The 13,688-nt window shown below is 47.3% G+C and overlaps 1 protein-coding gene across 5 annotated transcripts in view; it reads right to left on the bottom strand.

Annotated features, from left to right (window-relative positions):
• Nucleotides 1–13,688, bottom strand: part of CRACR2A (calcium release activated channel regulator 2A) — a 160,082-nt gene that overhangs the window by 122,614 nt on the left and 23,780 nt on the right. For 3 of the 5 annotated variants that reach the window (XM_002687891.7, XM_059887100.1, XM_059887099.1), the window contains exon 1: nucleotides 44–245. The exons of the other annotated variants lie outside the window; for them this stretch is intronic. The gene's annotated coding sequence lies outside the window, so the exon portion shown is untranslated. Of the gene's footprint in view, nucleotides 1–43; nucleotides 246–13,688 lie in introns of those variants that run through there. 5 annotated transcript variants of the gene reach the window in all.

Here is a 13,688-nt window from a genome sequence, read left to right as displayed (position 1 = left end):
CCTTCCCCCCTCTCTGCCCCCTCCCTCCCCGCTCCAGACCTACCTTGCACCTGCAGCTACCTCCTTCTCAGTCCCCAAGCGACACCACCGCAGTCCCACAGCTTTCAGGCTCTGCCTGACGCCCCTGGCCCCAGCAGCTGGACTGTCCCCCAGCGGCAGAGGTGGGAGTGGTGCCAGGAGCCACTGCCCTCTAGGAGCCCTCCAGGATCTGCCTGCGCGTGTGGGGCCGGCTGGCAGCAACCTCTGACTGCCCTGAGAGGGAGCCTGGGTGGTGAGGGCGGGGCTGAAGTGGCCTGCCTGACTGGTTGGGCTTCCTGGGCCCCTCTGTTCCGGAGTCCTGGAGGCCTGCTGTCCCATTCCAGGATGTTTCCAGGACTTTCTGTAGAGGTGTACATCCGTCCTGGGCCTTGCCCTCAGACTGGAAGAAGATGCAGACTAGGGGGTGTGTGTGTGTGTGTGCTCAGTCATGTCCCACTCTTTTGAGACCCCATGGACAGCCCGCCAGGCTCCTCTGTCCATAGAACTCTTCAGGCAAGAATATTGGAGTGGGTTGCCATGGCGTCCCCCACGGGATCTTCCCCACCCAGGGATCAAACCTGCATCTCCTGCATGTCTCCCTGAAAACCTGCACCATCCAGGCCCACCCCCAGCTGGTATCTCTGGGGGCTTTGTCCTTTATAGTAATACTTCTCTACCTCTTCTGTATACTCTACTGTGGGCATGAGTGCTTGTGTAATAGAAAGCATCCAATTAATAAAGCATTAAATATTAATAAAGCTTCAAAGGCCTCCCGAGGCAGTGGGGTTGAAGGATGACCCTGACCCTGTACACGAGACCGTCCGTGCACACGAGCTAACTTTCCAGCCTCACAGCCTCTCCAAAAACACCCACACGCAGCCCCGCTCTGCACACTGGCTGCTGCCACCTGCCAGCTGCTGACACTTTTGCTTTGCTTGGAGTCCACGTTCCCATCCCTCTCTGCTTGCAATATCCTACTCAGCCATCCTGGCCCCACCGAAATGCTCCCTTCCCAGGGAATCCGTGCCCAGACACTGGCCCCAGCAGAACTCCCAGCCCCTTCCTGGTGAACCCCTTCCTGGTTCCCTTGCTGGTTTGTGGATTAGCATCCTCTATCTCCCCCCATTTCTGCTCTCCTCCCCTCCACACTCAGCCCTGTTCCAGGAGGGACAGAAGTAAACACTTACTGAGATGCTGTCATAAATTGCTAGGTGCTGTACTTGCTTTGGGGCTTCGCAGGTGGCTCATTGGTAAAGAACCCACCTGCCAATGCAGGAGACGGGAGTTCGATCCCTGGGTCAGGAAGATGCCCCGGAGGAGAAAATGGCAACCTAGTTTTGCCTGGGAAATCTCACGGACAGAGGAACCTGGCGGGCTACGGTCCACAGGGTCACAAAGAGTTGGACACGACTGAGCAACTGAACACCCACACACGTATTGCTTCTCCATGAAACCTGGGTACCACTGACTCATGGCCTCCCCCACCCCACCTCACACCCAAGCAGCAGGGTTGCCCCAAAGCCCTGGCCACCAGAGGTTCAGAGGGCGGTCAGGCCTCCCTCGCCCTCCTTCTGATGCCCCCACCCCGTCACTGGGCTTCTGCATCCCTATTACGTGGCATGCCTGCTTGCATCAGCCCCAAGGTCAAAGACGGTTGTGTCCATCTCTGAGTCTCGGTGCCACTCCAGCGCACAGATTGAGGGCTGGTGGTTCAGAGAGCAGAGCCAGCTGCACGGGTGGCCTGCCCTCCTCCCAGCCCCTTATCATCAGCATCTGAGGATTGGAAGGGCTCTTACAGATCACATGATGTGAAATCTACCCATCCCCATCTTACAGAAGAGAAAACTGAGGCCAGAGAGATCGGGGGCATCAGAGGGAGCAAGGTGTGGGAGGAAGGTGGGCAGGGCTCCTGGGACACCAGCCCTGCTTTCTTGGTGATGCAGGAAAGCCTGGAGAGGTGGGGAGACCCTGCTGGGGTAGGGGCACTTAGGCCCGAGTACTGTGGATGGGGAGAGCAGTCAGTGGGCTTGCAGGGCACATTTCCAGGGAGGGGTATTCCCCTCTTCCTGAGCAGCCCCCTCTAATCCTCACAGCCTTCTCCTGGCATCTCTGTGTTCTCTTGCCCATGAGCTGCTCTCAACTGTAATGAGAGGCCAGCTCCTCGGGCGTGGCACCCAGGGGAACAGTGTGGAGACATTCCCTGTTCCAGTACAGGAATTTCCTGCTGGCCTTTCTTCCTTATTATGAGCGGCTATGATTACAGAGTTTCCAACAGGTGGAGGCCAACAAAATAAACAGACCTTTCAATATTGACTCTCGGGCTCCACAGAAGGCTATCATCTGTCCTGCCTCCCAGAGCCTCGCCAGCAAAGGTGAAACCAAACAAGACGGTCAGAGCTTGAGAGCGCTGGGCACGCTGCCCACAAAGCAGACTCCAGAAGCGGTGGCCCTGGGTTTCCACACTGTCCATCTTTCTCCTCCTGGATCAGCTGGACTTGGGGGGAAAAGAGACATTTTCTCTAAGATCGCAGGGCCCAATTCAGGTTGCAGGCTCACTTCTGGGCTTGAAAAAGAAAAGAAGGGAGGGAAATAAAGCCTCCTTGGGGATGCCTCTGAAATCCACATGCTTCCTCTAGAGAACTTACAAACCTAGAGTCCTTTAGAGCAGGACAAGTAAGATTTCACTTCCTTGTGAGCCATGACTTTTTACTCTCTCCAGCAGCAAGAATGGACTTCATCACTCAGACGGTGTCATGGTTAAAGAACTGGAAGAGAACTAAAAGCAGTACCAACCCCATGATCGTAGATGATGTAACTATGGTCCAGGATGACTTGACCAAAGACATGGGGACGGATTCCTCCTGGGCTCCTCTGCAGGACTGTGTCCGGTCCCCAAGTCTTGAAAGTAGCCTCTGAGGGACTTCCCTGGTGGCCCAATGGCTGAGACACTACACTCTCAAGGCAGGGGGCCTGGGTTCGATCCCTGGTCAGGGAAGTATTACTAGATCCCGCATACTGCAACTAGAGAGCCCACATGGTTCACTGAAGAGCCTGCATGCCTAAACCTAGACCAGGTATAGCCAAATGGATGAATAAATGCTGTCTCTCCATTGTGTACATGAACCGCAACTTAGATATAGTCTATTAACACGGATAAATGGAATCCAGAAAGATGGTACTGACGGACATATTCGCAGGGCAGCAGGCATAGAGAACAGTCTTGTCGGGGGAGGGGAGAGTGGGACACACTGAGAGAGCAGCACGGAAGCATACACACTACCGTATGTAAAACAGAGAGCCAGTGGGAATTTGCAGTGTGATGCAGGGAGCTCAACATAGTGCTCTGTGACAACCCAGAGCGGGTGGCATGGGGTGGGGGGTGGGAGGGAGGTTCCAGAGGGAAGGGACATACATATATACCTATGGCTGATTCATGTTGCTGTATGGCAGGAGCCAACACAATATGGTAAAGCAATTCGCCTCCAATTGAAAATAAATTAAAAAAAATTTTTTTTAAGTGGCCTGTGAGAGACAGAGTGCCTGGTACCACCTTGTCTGACATACTACTGTCTTCTATCAGGAATTTCTGAATCCCAAGTTTAGAGAGCAGCGAAGGAAAATTCACCATATGATCAAGGCCGCTCCCTAAAGGATGGTAGAAGCTGTATCATTATTTCTGCTAAAAAAAAATTTAAGACTCTATAATGAGTAATATATGGCTCCCCAAATACAGGAAAATACAGACAGAATGAGCTCCTTTGGGCGTGATGAAATTCATGTTTTATATCTACTATTTTTTTCCTTATAGAATGTTTGAGAAAAGAAAGTTCAGACCTTTTGGCCCCTAATTTCACCTTATTGGGTGCACATGCTGCTGCTAAGTCGCTTCAGTCGTGTCCAACTCTGTGCGACCCCATAGATGGCAGCCCACCAGGTTCCCCTGTCCCTGGGATTCTCCAGGCAAGAACACTGGAGTGGGTTGCCATTTCCTTCTCCAATGCATGAAAGTGAAAAGTGAAAGTGAAGTCGCTCAGTCGTGTCCGACTCCCAGTGACCCCATGGACTGCAGCCCACCAGGCTCCTCCATCCATGGGATTTTCCAGGCAAGAGTAAACCCAACCCCAGTGCCCTGGCTGTTGATGTAATAAATAAGGAAATAAGAAACTCTACTCCATAGAAGGCTTTCCAACCTAGAGTTTTGTGGCATCAATCAGATTCTAAGCATAATGAGTACGAAGCAAATCTGTTGCCAGTGAGGTTACGAGACGGCTCCAAATTATTTCTGTCTTCCACCATCCAAAGTTTGTCAGCAGCATCATCATTTTGGGAAGATGTTTTGTTTGGGTGCGGGAAAAGAAGCTTGATTTTTCTAAGCTGGTGTTCTCAACCAAGAATAGATTTTAGACATCAAAAATGATACCAGCTGACAATTTGGAATTTGAGAGGATAAAAGCTGAATGACCTATTTTTTAAAGCGATAGTCATCTCTTGACCCATTAGAAAAGAGAAAATAAGAGACAACCGCCTAACACTGTTTTAAGAAAAACAACACAGAGGCTGTAAAACAGCTCACTCGACAGTGACTAAAGATCAGAACTGTCGTGGGATTTTGCTACTGAGTCAAGAGGTTGCAAGTCCTCCTAAGTTCTGTGGACCTCCTCAGTAGTGACTCTGGCCTCCCCACAGTCTCTTTTCCCGGTTTATGCCCTGAGCTCAGGTTTTCTCACCTCTTTCTGGGCGACACCCTTGACTTTATACTTTTATTTTCTCCTGCACCCAATACTCCCTGCAAAGGATGGCCAGATGATGACTAAGGCAAAGCACAGTCTAGACTGCCCCTTCTCCACGCACACACACACACACACACACACACACACACTCACACACCTTCCATGGACACCCCTTCTGTGTTTTCAGAATAAAATCCAAAACCTTTAGTGCGTGTACTCAGTCGTGTCTAATTCTTTTCGACCCTTTGGACTATAGCCAGCCCAGCTCCTCTGTCCATGGGATTTTTCAGGCAAGAATACTGGAGTGGGTTGCCATTTCCTCCTCCAGGGGATCTTCCCAACCCAGGGATCAAACCCACATCTCCTGTGTCTCCTGCCTTGGCAGGCAGATTCTTTACCACTGAGCCATGGGGGAAACCTTTAGCCTGGCCTTCAAAGCCCTCGGCACCTGAGAGTCTGCTTCCTGCAGCTCACCCACAGCAGGCCGTTGAGAGCGCCTTGTTGGGACTCCAGCCACAATGTTGTGCTAACTTTGCTTTCCCGCTCAAAGGGCCCTCCCTACTGTCTCCAACCAAAGTCCAGGGCCAGATCCAGCCCTCAAAGGACGGCCTTGCCCTCATCTCAGAACTGGGAGGAGCATCCTTGCCCCGCCTGGACTCCCAACCACATCTCTCAGAGACTTGATCACCCCGCTGCCTTAGAGCCAGTAATTTGCGGAGTCAGTGCCAGGGAGGGGAAGGGGATAGAGAGGCAGAAAGAACTAACTCTCACTGTGAGCAAGCTGGGAAGTCTCTCTGATCTCATTTCCTCATCTGTCAAATGTCCTTAAAGAAGGACTGACCCGATGAAGTTGCCTTAGGTGGGGGGTAAACGCGATAATTCACATAGATAGCACCTAGTCCACAGCCTGGGACTAAGTCAGGGCTCACAGTGGTAGAATGGCAGAACATACGAGAGAGAGAGAGAGAGAGAGAGGGAGACAAAGGAAGAAAGGCAGGGTTGGGGTGGAGACGGAGGCAGAAAGAAAAAAGGAGGGAAGGGGAGGGGAGAGAAGGAAGAAAAAGCAATCAACGACCTTCTTTTTCTACCAAAGAAACTTGCTGCTCCATAGAAGAAAATATACACATACATAACCTTCCTTGGAGAGAAAATTTGACATAAAAATGTCATCAAGATCAGGGGAAGGGTGAAATCAATTAATCTTCTGAGGTCCACTGTGTATATTTATGAACTGAATTCTATTAGAAACTTAACATTTTCAAAATGGCATCACCCTGTCCACTCCCATTGCTTGTCTGCTAAAGAAACAGGGCAGAGGGCAAGGACTGGCCAGTGGCAGGGTCCAGATTGGAAATCTTTCAGCCCAGAGCTCCAACCTCCCCATACATCACATCACCAGTCTTGGAAAACACACAGTAAAAACCTCCCACCCAGGGGGGAACTTTCAGCATGAGAACAGGAAGAGTTTGATAAACGCTTTCTCCAAAAAGCAGCTATAAAGCTTGGTCAGAACTGTCAGAAACAACCATTTCAGCCCTCTGGAAATTGGTTGTAAACACACAAACTGAGACACGTTTGTTCGTGAAAACGACTGAATTCATGTTCTTGCCTGGAGCTGTTCCCATCCCCCGCAGTTCTGTTGTTTGATGACTCCACCGGGGCAGGTTGGGAAAACCGAGCGGCGTTTTGTCACAGCCAGAGTGGTCTCTATTTGGAGAGGTGTCAGTTTAAATGGTGATCTCATAAACAAGTGGACAGGGAGGGCTGGCAGCTCTGAGAGCTTGAAATTGGGGAGCAACGGACCGGTGATGACCTGGAGATTTAACGGGAAATTAAGGGAGGTGAACCAGCCCCAGGGAGATGGATAACCCTCCACATGTCGTGGGTTGACCGAGGCTGCAAGCACCACACAGACAGCAGCAGCCCACACGGCCCACACAGCCCTGGTCAATGGACCTGCCCACACGCACAGTGGAGATGCAAGGGCCTGATGGGAAACAGAAGCCCCAGCAGGCTTCGGGGGGAAAAACCTGTACATTTGAATGCACTGCCCAGCTCAGTCTCAGATTTTTCAGCCGAGAGTGGAGGTCTTATTGGCTCACGGCATTTCAGCTACAATATAAACATTATAACTGAATCAGTTTGCTGTACACCTGAAACTAACACAACCTTGTAAATCAAGTTATATTTCATTTAAAAAATAAATAAAGGGTGGAAAAGATGAAGTTCTGAAGGGCACAGCCCAGAGACTAAGGTGCAAGAAAAAGTTGAGACTTTTATCCTAAGATTATATAGGATGCTTCCCCTCCCCAGCACTTTACCACCGCATCCACATAACAGGATCCTAACAGGAGGTTTCAACCAAAAGAGCAGAAAAACACAAGGAGGAGCTCATATAGCAGGAGCTACAGAAATTGTAAGATGTTTCAAACTAAATGAAAAGGAAATACACCTTATCAAAATTTGTCAAACAGTGAAAGAAGAGCTTAGACGGAAACTATAGGATTAAATGCATATATCAGAAACGAAGAAAGAGCTAAAATCAATAACCTAAGTTTCCACCTTAGGAAACTTCTAGAAAAAGAGCTAATTAAATCTAAGGTAAGATCTTAATACATGAAGATGAAATAGTCACGGATTGGAAGACAATGTGGTTAAGATGTCATTTCTCTCTCACTTGATTTTTTGGTTGAAATGACAAGTTGATCCTAAAATTGATATGGAAAAACACAAAGATCTAGAGTAGCCAAGAAAATTGTGTAAAAGAAGAAAGAATATTGGAGGATTTCCACTATGATTACAAAATATATTAGGAAGCTTCAGTGATCAGGCAATGTGATATTGGCATTAAGACAGGTGTATGGATTACTGGAACAGAATTAAAAGTCTGGAAATAAAACTTTACATTTATGATCCATTGACTGTCAACTAAAGTAACAAGACAATTCAATGGAGATATTGTCATCTTTGCAGCAATAGGAGCTGGGATAAGGGATATATACAACCTAGATCCTTTTCTCAATCATGCATAAAAATTAACTCAAAATGAGTCATAGTGCTAAGCAAAAGAGCTAAAACTATAAAACTTGTAGAAGAAAACACAGGAGAAAAATCTTGTGAAAATCTTTATGGCTCCAAAACAAGAGTCATTAAAAAATGGATAAAGTGGGAAGGTCATGTACACACTGCTATATTTAAAACGGATAACCAACAAGGGTCTACTGTGTAGCAGCTGGATGGGAGGGGAGTTTCAGGGAGAATAGATACATTGTATGTGTATAGCAGAGTCCCTTTTGGGCTCCAAAATCACTGCAGATGGTGACTGCAGCCATGAAATTAAAAGACGCTTACTCCTTGGAAGGAAAGTTATGACCAACCTAGATAGCATATTCAAAAGCAGAGACATTACTTTGCCCACAAAGGTCTGTCTAGTCAAGGCTATGGCTTTTCCTGTGGTCATGTATGGATGTGAGAGTTGGACTGTGAAGAAAGCTAAGCGCCGAAGATTGATGCTTTTGAACTGTACTGTTGGAGGAGACTCTTGAGAGTCCCTTGGACTGCATGGAGATCCAACCAGTCCATTCTGAAGGAGATCAGCCCTGGGATTTCTTTGGAAGGAATGATGCTGAAGCTGAAACTCCAGTACTTTGGCCACCTCATGTGAAGAGTTGACTCACTGGAAAAGACTCTGATGCTGGGAGGGATTGGGGGCAGGAGGAGAAGGGGATGACAGAGGATGAGATGGCTGGATGGCGTCACTGACTTGATGGACGTGAGTCTGAGTGAACTCCAGGAGTTGGTGATGGACAGGGAGGCCTGGCATGCTGCGATTCATGGGGTCGCAAAGAGTCGGACACGACTGAGCAACTGAACTGAACCGAACTGAAACTATCACAACGCTATTCATTGCCTATACCCCAACACAAAATAAAAGGTTTAAAGTTTGGAACAAAAAATTAAAAAAAAAAACCTTTGTGCTTCAACAAATAACCTTAATAAATGGAAAAATCCAGTCGTAGACTGGGATAAAATATTTGCAAAACATGTAATTGATAAAGGACTTGTATCCAGAATACAAAAAGAACTTTTACAACTCAATAAGACAACCCACTTTTTAAAAAAATTCCTGGCAGGAATTAAAATGGTATATCTACTTTGGGGAAAATGGTTGTTTCTTTAAGTGAAACAAAAAGTTACCCAAACCCTGCAAATTTACTCTAAGGAATCTACCCAAGAGAAAGGAAGACATGTTCCCACAAAGACTTGTAAGTGAATGTTCACAGCAGCATCATTGATAATCACTTCAAATTGGAAATAATTCACACATCTACCAGCTGCTGAGTGGATAAACTCCATGTGGAATATCCACGAAGTAGAATACTATTCAGCCATAGAAAGGAATGAGATACCAGTGCTTATTACAGCATGGATGGGCCTAAACAAATCATGCTTCAAGAAGCCAGCTGTACAGTCTATATATATTGTATGATTCATTTATATTAAATGTCCAGAAAAGACAGATGACAGACAGAAAGCAGATTCATGACTACCTGGACTGAGGGCTGGGAGTCGGTGTTGACCGCAAATGAACTTGATAGAAATTTTTAGGATGGTGGCCATGTTCTCAGACTGGCTCACGGTGATGGTTGTACTACTCTATAGATTGATTAAAAATAATTAAACCATATACTCTCAAGGAGTGAATTTTAAGGTATGTAAACTATACATCAATAAACCTGTAAACATAAAGTCTGATGCTCGGGGTCAATTCAGCAAGAGAGATAAGCCCTCTGGAAGATGACAGGAGACAGACAACAATATCCCGCAATGATATAAATTCCTCCTCCCTCCCCAGGACCGCCCTGGCTGACTGCAGGCAGGCCTGGCCATATCCGGTCCGGGTCAGGTCACGCCTTTCCTGTGGCCCAGTGTCCCTGTGGGCTCTTGGATTTCACTGTCATGAGCTCTGGGACAGGGTACCAGGTGTCAGCCACCTGCTCAGTACTTTCGAGCATCGCAGTATGGTGGCACTTCTGTTACCAGTGACAGTCCACATGGATTTATTATAAATCTAACAAAAATAAATACTTACCTACAGTCTTGGTCTTTATACACACAAAAGAACTAAAATGTACCTTAATAGTTTATACTTGCATAAGTTGGTGACACTTTCTGCCCCACTAAGAATACAAGCACTTACAACATACTTGATGCTTGTCCCCCAGGAAGGAGTGTGTGTGTGTGTGTGTGTGTGTGCACATTCTGGTAGACTTAGGTGGAAGATGAGGTCTAGGAGATGTAGTCATCTGATGTTTCTCGTTTTAGTTGAGGGACACATCTGTGAAGGAATGAAAGGTGATGTTATCACTTCCTCTGCCAACTTTGCTGCTTTTAGTTTTTCCTTTCTTTTTTTTTTTTTAGGAGAGAATTTCATTGGGGCTGCAGCTGGCTTCTTCCAAAGAGAGATCAAACCAGCACATTTCCTGCTCTTGACTTTCTCATTTACTCTGGACTCCATCACCAGCTGAGTTTTCCAAAATTCCTTAACTGCTCATTTCTTGATTCACATTCATTTCACAACAGATGTTTATGGAGCTCCTAGCTTGCACAAAAGGCTCTCTTAGATATGAGATGGGGCTACGGAGGTGGCAGAGAATGGCCCATCCTTGGAGAGTTTACAATCTGATCACAGCAGGAGGCAAACAAGGTGCCTACAAATATCTAAACTAGTCACTAACGTGGTCACAGTGATGCCAACTCAGCCGTCAAGGCACAAAGGAGAAATCTTTGAGGGGAAGAGCCAGGAAAGTCCTTTATGGAGAAAGCGTGGCTGAAATCAGGCCTTAAGGATGGATGTAACTGTGAGTGACAGCTGCCGGACCACAAGGAAAGATACGTGCCTGGAAGATGCGGCTTTCAGAAATGGTGTATGTGAGCAAAGGACCATATCGTTTTGCTAAAACACAGAATAAGTATCGGGCAGCAGCACCACATGTATTTATAAATATAAGTTGGAGTTCAATCACATGGGACATTGACTCCCAAGGAAGATTTTAATTCCCTTCCGGACGTGCAATGTGAACCTTCTCTGACTCAAAAGACACTGAAAATCAAACCTGGAGAGCATCCCCATATGGTCACAAAATATTGGATGGCTGTCCTGGGTAACTCTTAATCCCCATCCAGCCTAAGACTGAAGCTCAGTGGGCCCTAGCAGGCCATGAATGTGAGATGAACTCTTGTCTTCTGGGGCCTGGGGTGGCCAGAGCCATGTATGGATGTTGGGGATAAGAACTGGCCTGCCGGAGAGATGCCCTGGGCATGGTTTACTCAGAAGTCCGTCTCTCCCGCAGCTTTGAAAGCGAGGACGGCCTTCCCACACCTGTGGCCCCTCGTGTTTCAAGTACCAGGCGGGCTGGCGCCCACCGCTAGCACAACGGGAGGCCAACATGGTGTGTGTGCCCGTGCTGATTCAAGATCCGTGTGAACGCTATTAATTCCACTGTTCCAGACAAAAGTTCTTAAGTGGAGTAACCAGGCAGCCTCGGGGAAGCTGTCAGAAGAGTTTAGAAGGCTGACAAATATGCGATGTCTTTACCGGCTCTCCTCTGGGGGTCATTTCTCCGGACAACTTGGGCTGCCGCTGCCATGAATACAAAATTCCTTCTGAGGCCAGAAGTCCTGTGACGGGAGCAGAAAGGGAAGAGGGAGGGCTGGGGTTCCTATTTCAGAAAGAGGGTTGGAGGGATGGGAGATGTAGATCAGACGACCCCCTTTTAGAGCCTCAGGTATGGTGAGGGTGGCTGGGAGGAGGCTGAGAGAATCATTACAAGCACAAAACCCATGTCTTGCTAAAGGTACTCACTGCTGTGTAAATCCCACAGCAGCAGCTAGATCGGCCCCAAATGGATAAGGATGAGGCTGGCCGCCGACTGTGATGGCTGGACAATTAAGCTCAGTTAATACAAAGACAAGGACCAGCCAGCACGGCCCAGGCCACCAGCATTCTGAAGAAGCTGAGATCAGATTCCGGGGTGCTCAGTGGATTTAATGAGCTAGACATCCCCTGGGTCCTTTTTCTGCTTCAGCCACTTGGCAGGCTCTGTTGAACGTGGACATTTTTTTCCTCTGCTGGACTGATCAATGTCTGAAGTCCTGTCCACCTTTAAAACTCTCCATGCCTTTACTTCGGTCATTTTCACTACCTGGGCTCAAAGTGTATGAAGGATCTGGGAAAGTCACTTGGTTCTAGAGATTTTAAAAGTAACTCACTGGTGGATGGTGGTGATATTTACTACGCTGGGAAAAACAAGGGGGAAGAGCAGGTTAAGACAGTCCAGGGGAGGCCAAGAAGGCTTTCAGATGCAAGATACTGTGGATCAGGAGAGAGATCCAGGCTGGAGATGTGAAACTGGGAGTCATTGCTCAATAGAGCATATTAAAATCAGGGACTACATGAGGTTACCTGGCAGCAGTGGAGGGGTTGCAGCTATAGGAGGAAAGAGAAGATAAATGCAGGTATGAGAACGCCCAGGATGGAGACTTGTGACCCTGCAGGATCTGAGGTCAGGAGAAGGAGGGACCACAGCCAGCAAAGGGGGCTCTGATCTCCTCAGTCCTAATCCATCCTTCACATTGAGACCAGGGTGACTTCTCCAAACCCAGATGGGTTCCTGAGACCTCCCTGCTAAGTCTCTCCTGCCCACCTTACCCTGAGAAAATCTAGCACCTTAGATGTTACACAAGTCCCTTCACAACCTAGATTTCACCTTCTCTGGTAGGGTCCTCGACCTCTCCTCCTGTGTCACAGCACTTTAAGATCATGTTTTGAGGGATTCCTTGGTGGTCCAGTGGTTAAGAATTCGCCTCGCAATGCAGAGGACATGGGTTCGATCCCTGGTCCAGGAAGATCCCACGGTCACAGGGCAACTAAACCCACGTGCCACAACTACTGAGCCTGCTCTCGAGAGTCCGTGCTCCGCAACGAGAGAAGCCACCGCAGTAAGAAGCTCACACACTACATAGAAAGGAGCCCCCACTCACTGCTACTAGAGAAAGCTTGCAAGCAGCAGTGAAGTCCCAGCCGGAAATAAACATTTTTTTAAATTGTGTTTTGCTTGTCTGGGTACACATTTGTCTCGGTTATTAGATGTAACTGAAGGATCATGTCGTTCACACTTTCAATGCCCGGCACATAGTAGGTGCTCAAAACTATCTGCTGAACGAGATGAAGGAAGGAAGGAGGATGGAAGGAAGGAGGGCAGACTCCTTGTGTGGGAACCTTCTCATGAAGAATGCATGACAATGTCTGCGCCATCTTCCTCCTTGGCATTTTTGGAAACCTTGAAACCTGGGTTGGGATGAGAAGAGTGCCCTCTACAGGGAGACAGATACCGAAACAGACACTTCCTGAAATTTTCCCAGAAATATAAACCGCTGAGCAGGCAAAGCTGGAACTCACACCAAAGCAATCTTTTTAAGAAGCCAATTAATGATAGCGATGTTCTCAGATGACTGGATCCTATATGTATATAGAAAATCCCCGAGACACAACGCCAAAACTATTAGAACTAGTCAGTGAATTCACTAAAGTTGCAACATACAAAATTAACATGCAGAAATGTGTGAAATTTCTAAATGATAATAACAAACTCTCCAAAAAAGAAATTAAGAAAAAAACCCTGTGTATAGTCACGTCAACAAGAATAAAATACCTAGGAATAAATCTAACTCAGGAGATAAAAGACCTGTACTGGAAACTGTTAATATAAGAGGCTGATGAAAGAAATTGAATATAACACAAACAGATGAAAAGATGTACTATTTTTGTATTAGAAGGTTCAATATGGTTAAGTGACCATACCACCAAGGAAATCTATGTATTCAAAGCAATATCTATTGAAATACGATGGCATTTTTCACAGAGCCAGAACAAACAAT

Source organism: Bos taurus, chromosome 5 (assembly GCF_002263795.3).
Source record: "Bos taurus isolate L1 Dominette 01449 registration number 42190680 breed Hereford chromosome 5, ARS-UCD2.0, whole genome shotgun sequence".
Taxonomy (NCBI): Eukaryota; Metazoa; Chordata; class Mammalia; order Artiodactyla; family Bovidae; genus Bos; species Bos taurus.
Note: the sequence above shows the minus strand (reverse complement) of the source record. Positions and strands in the feature narration are given on the sequence as shown.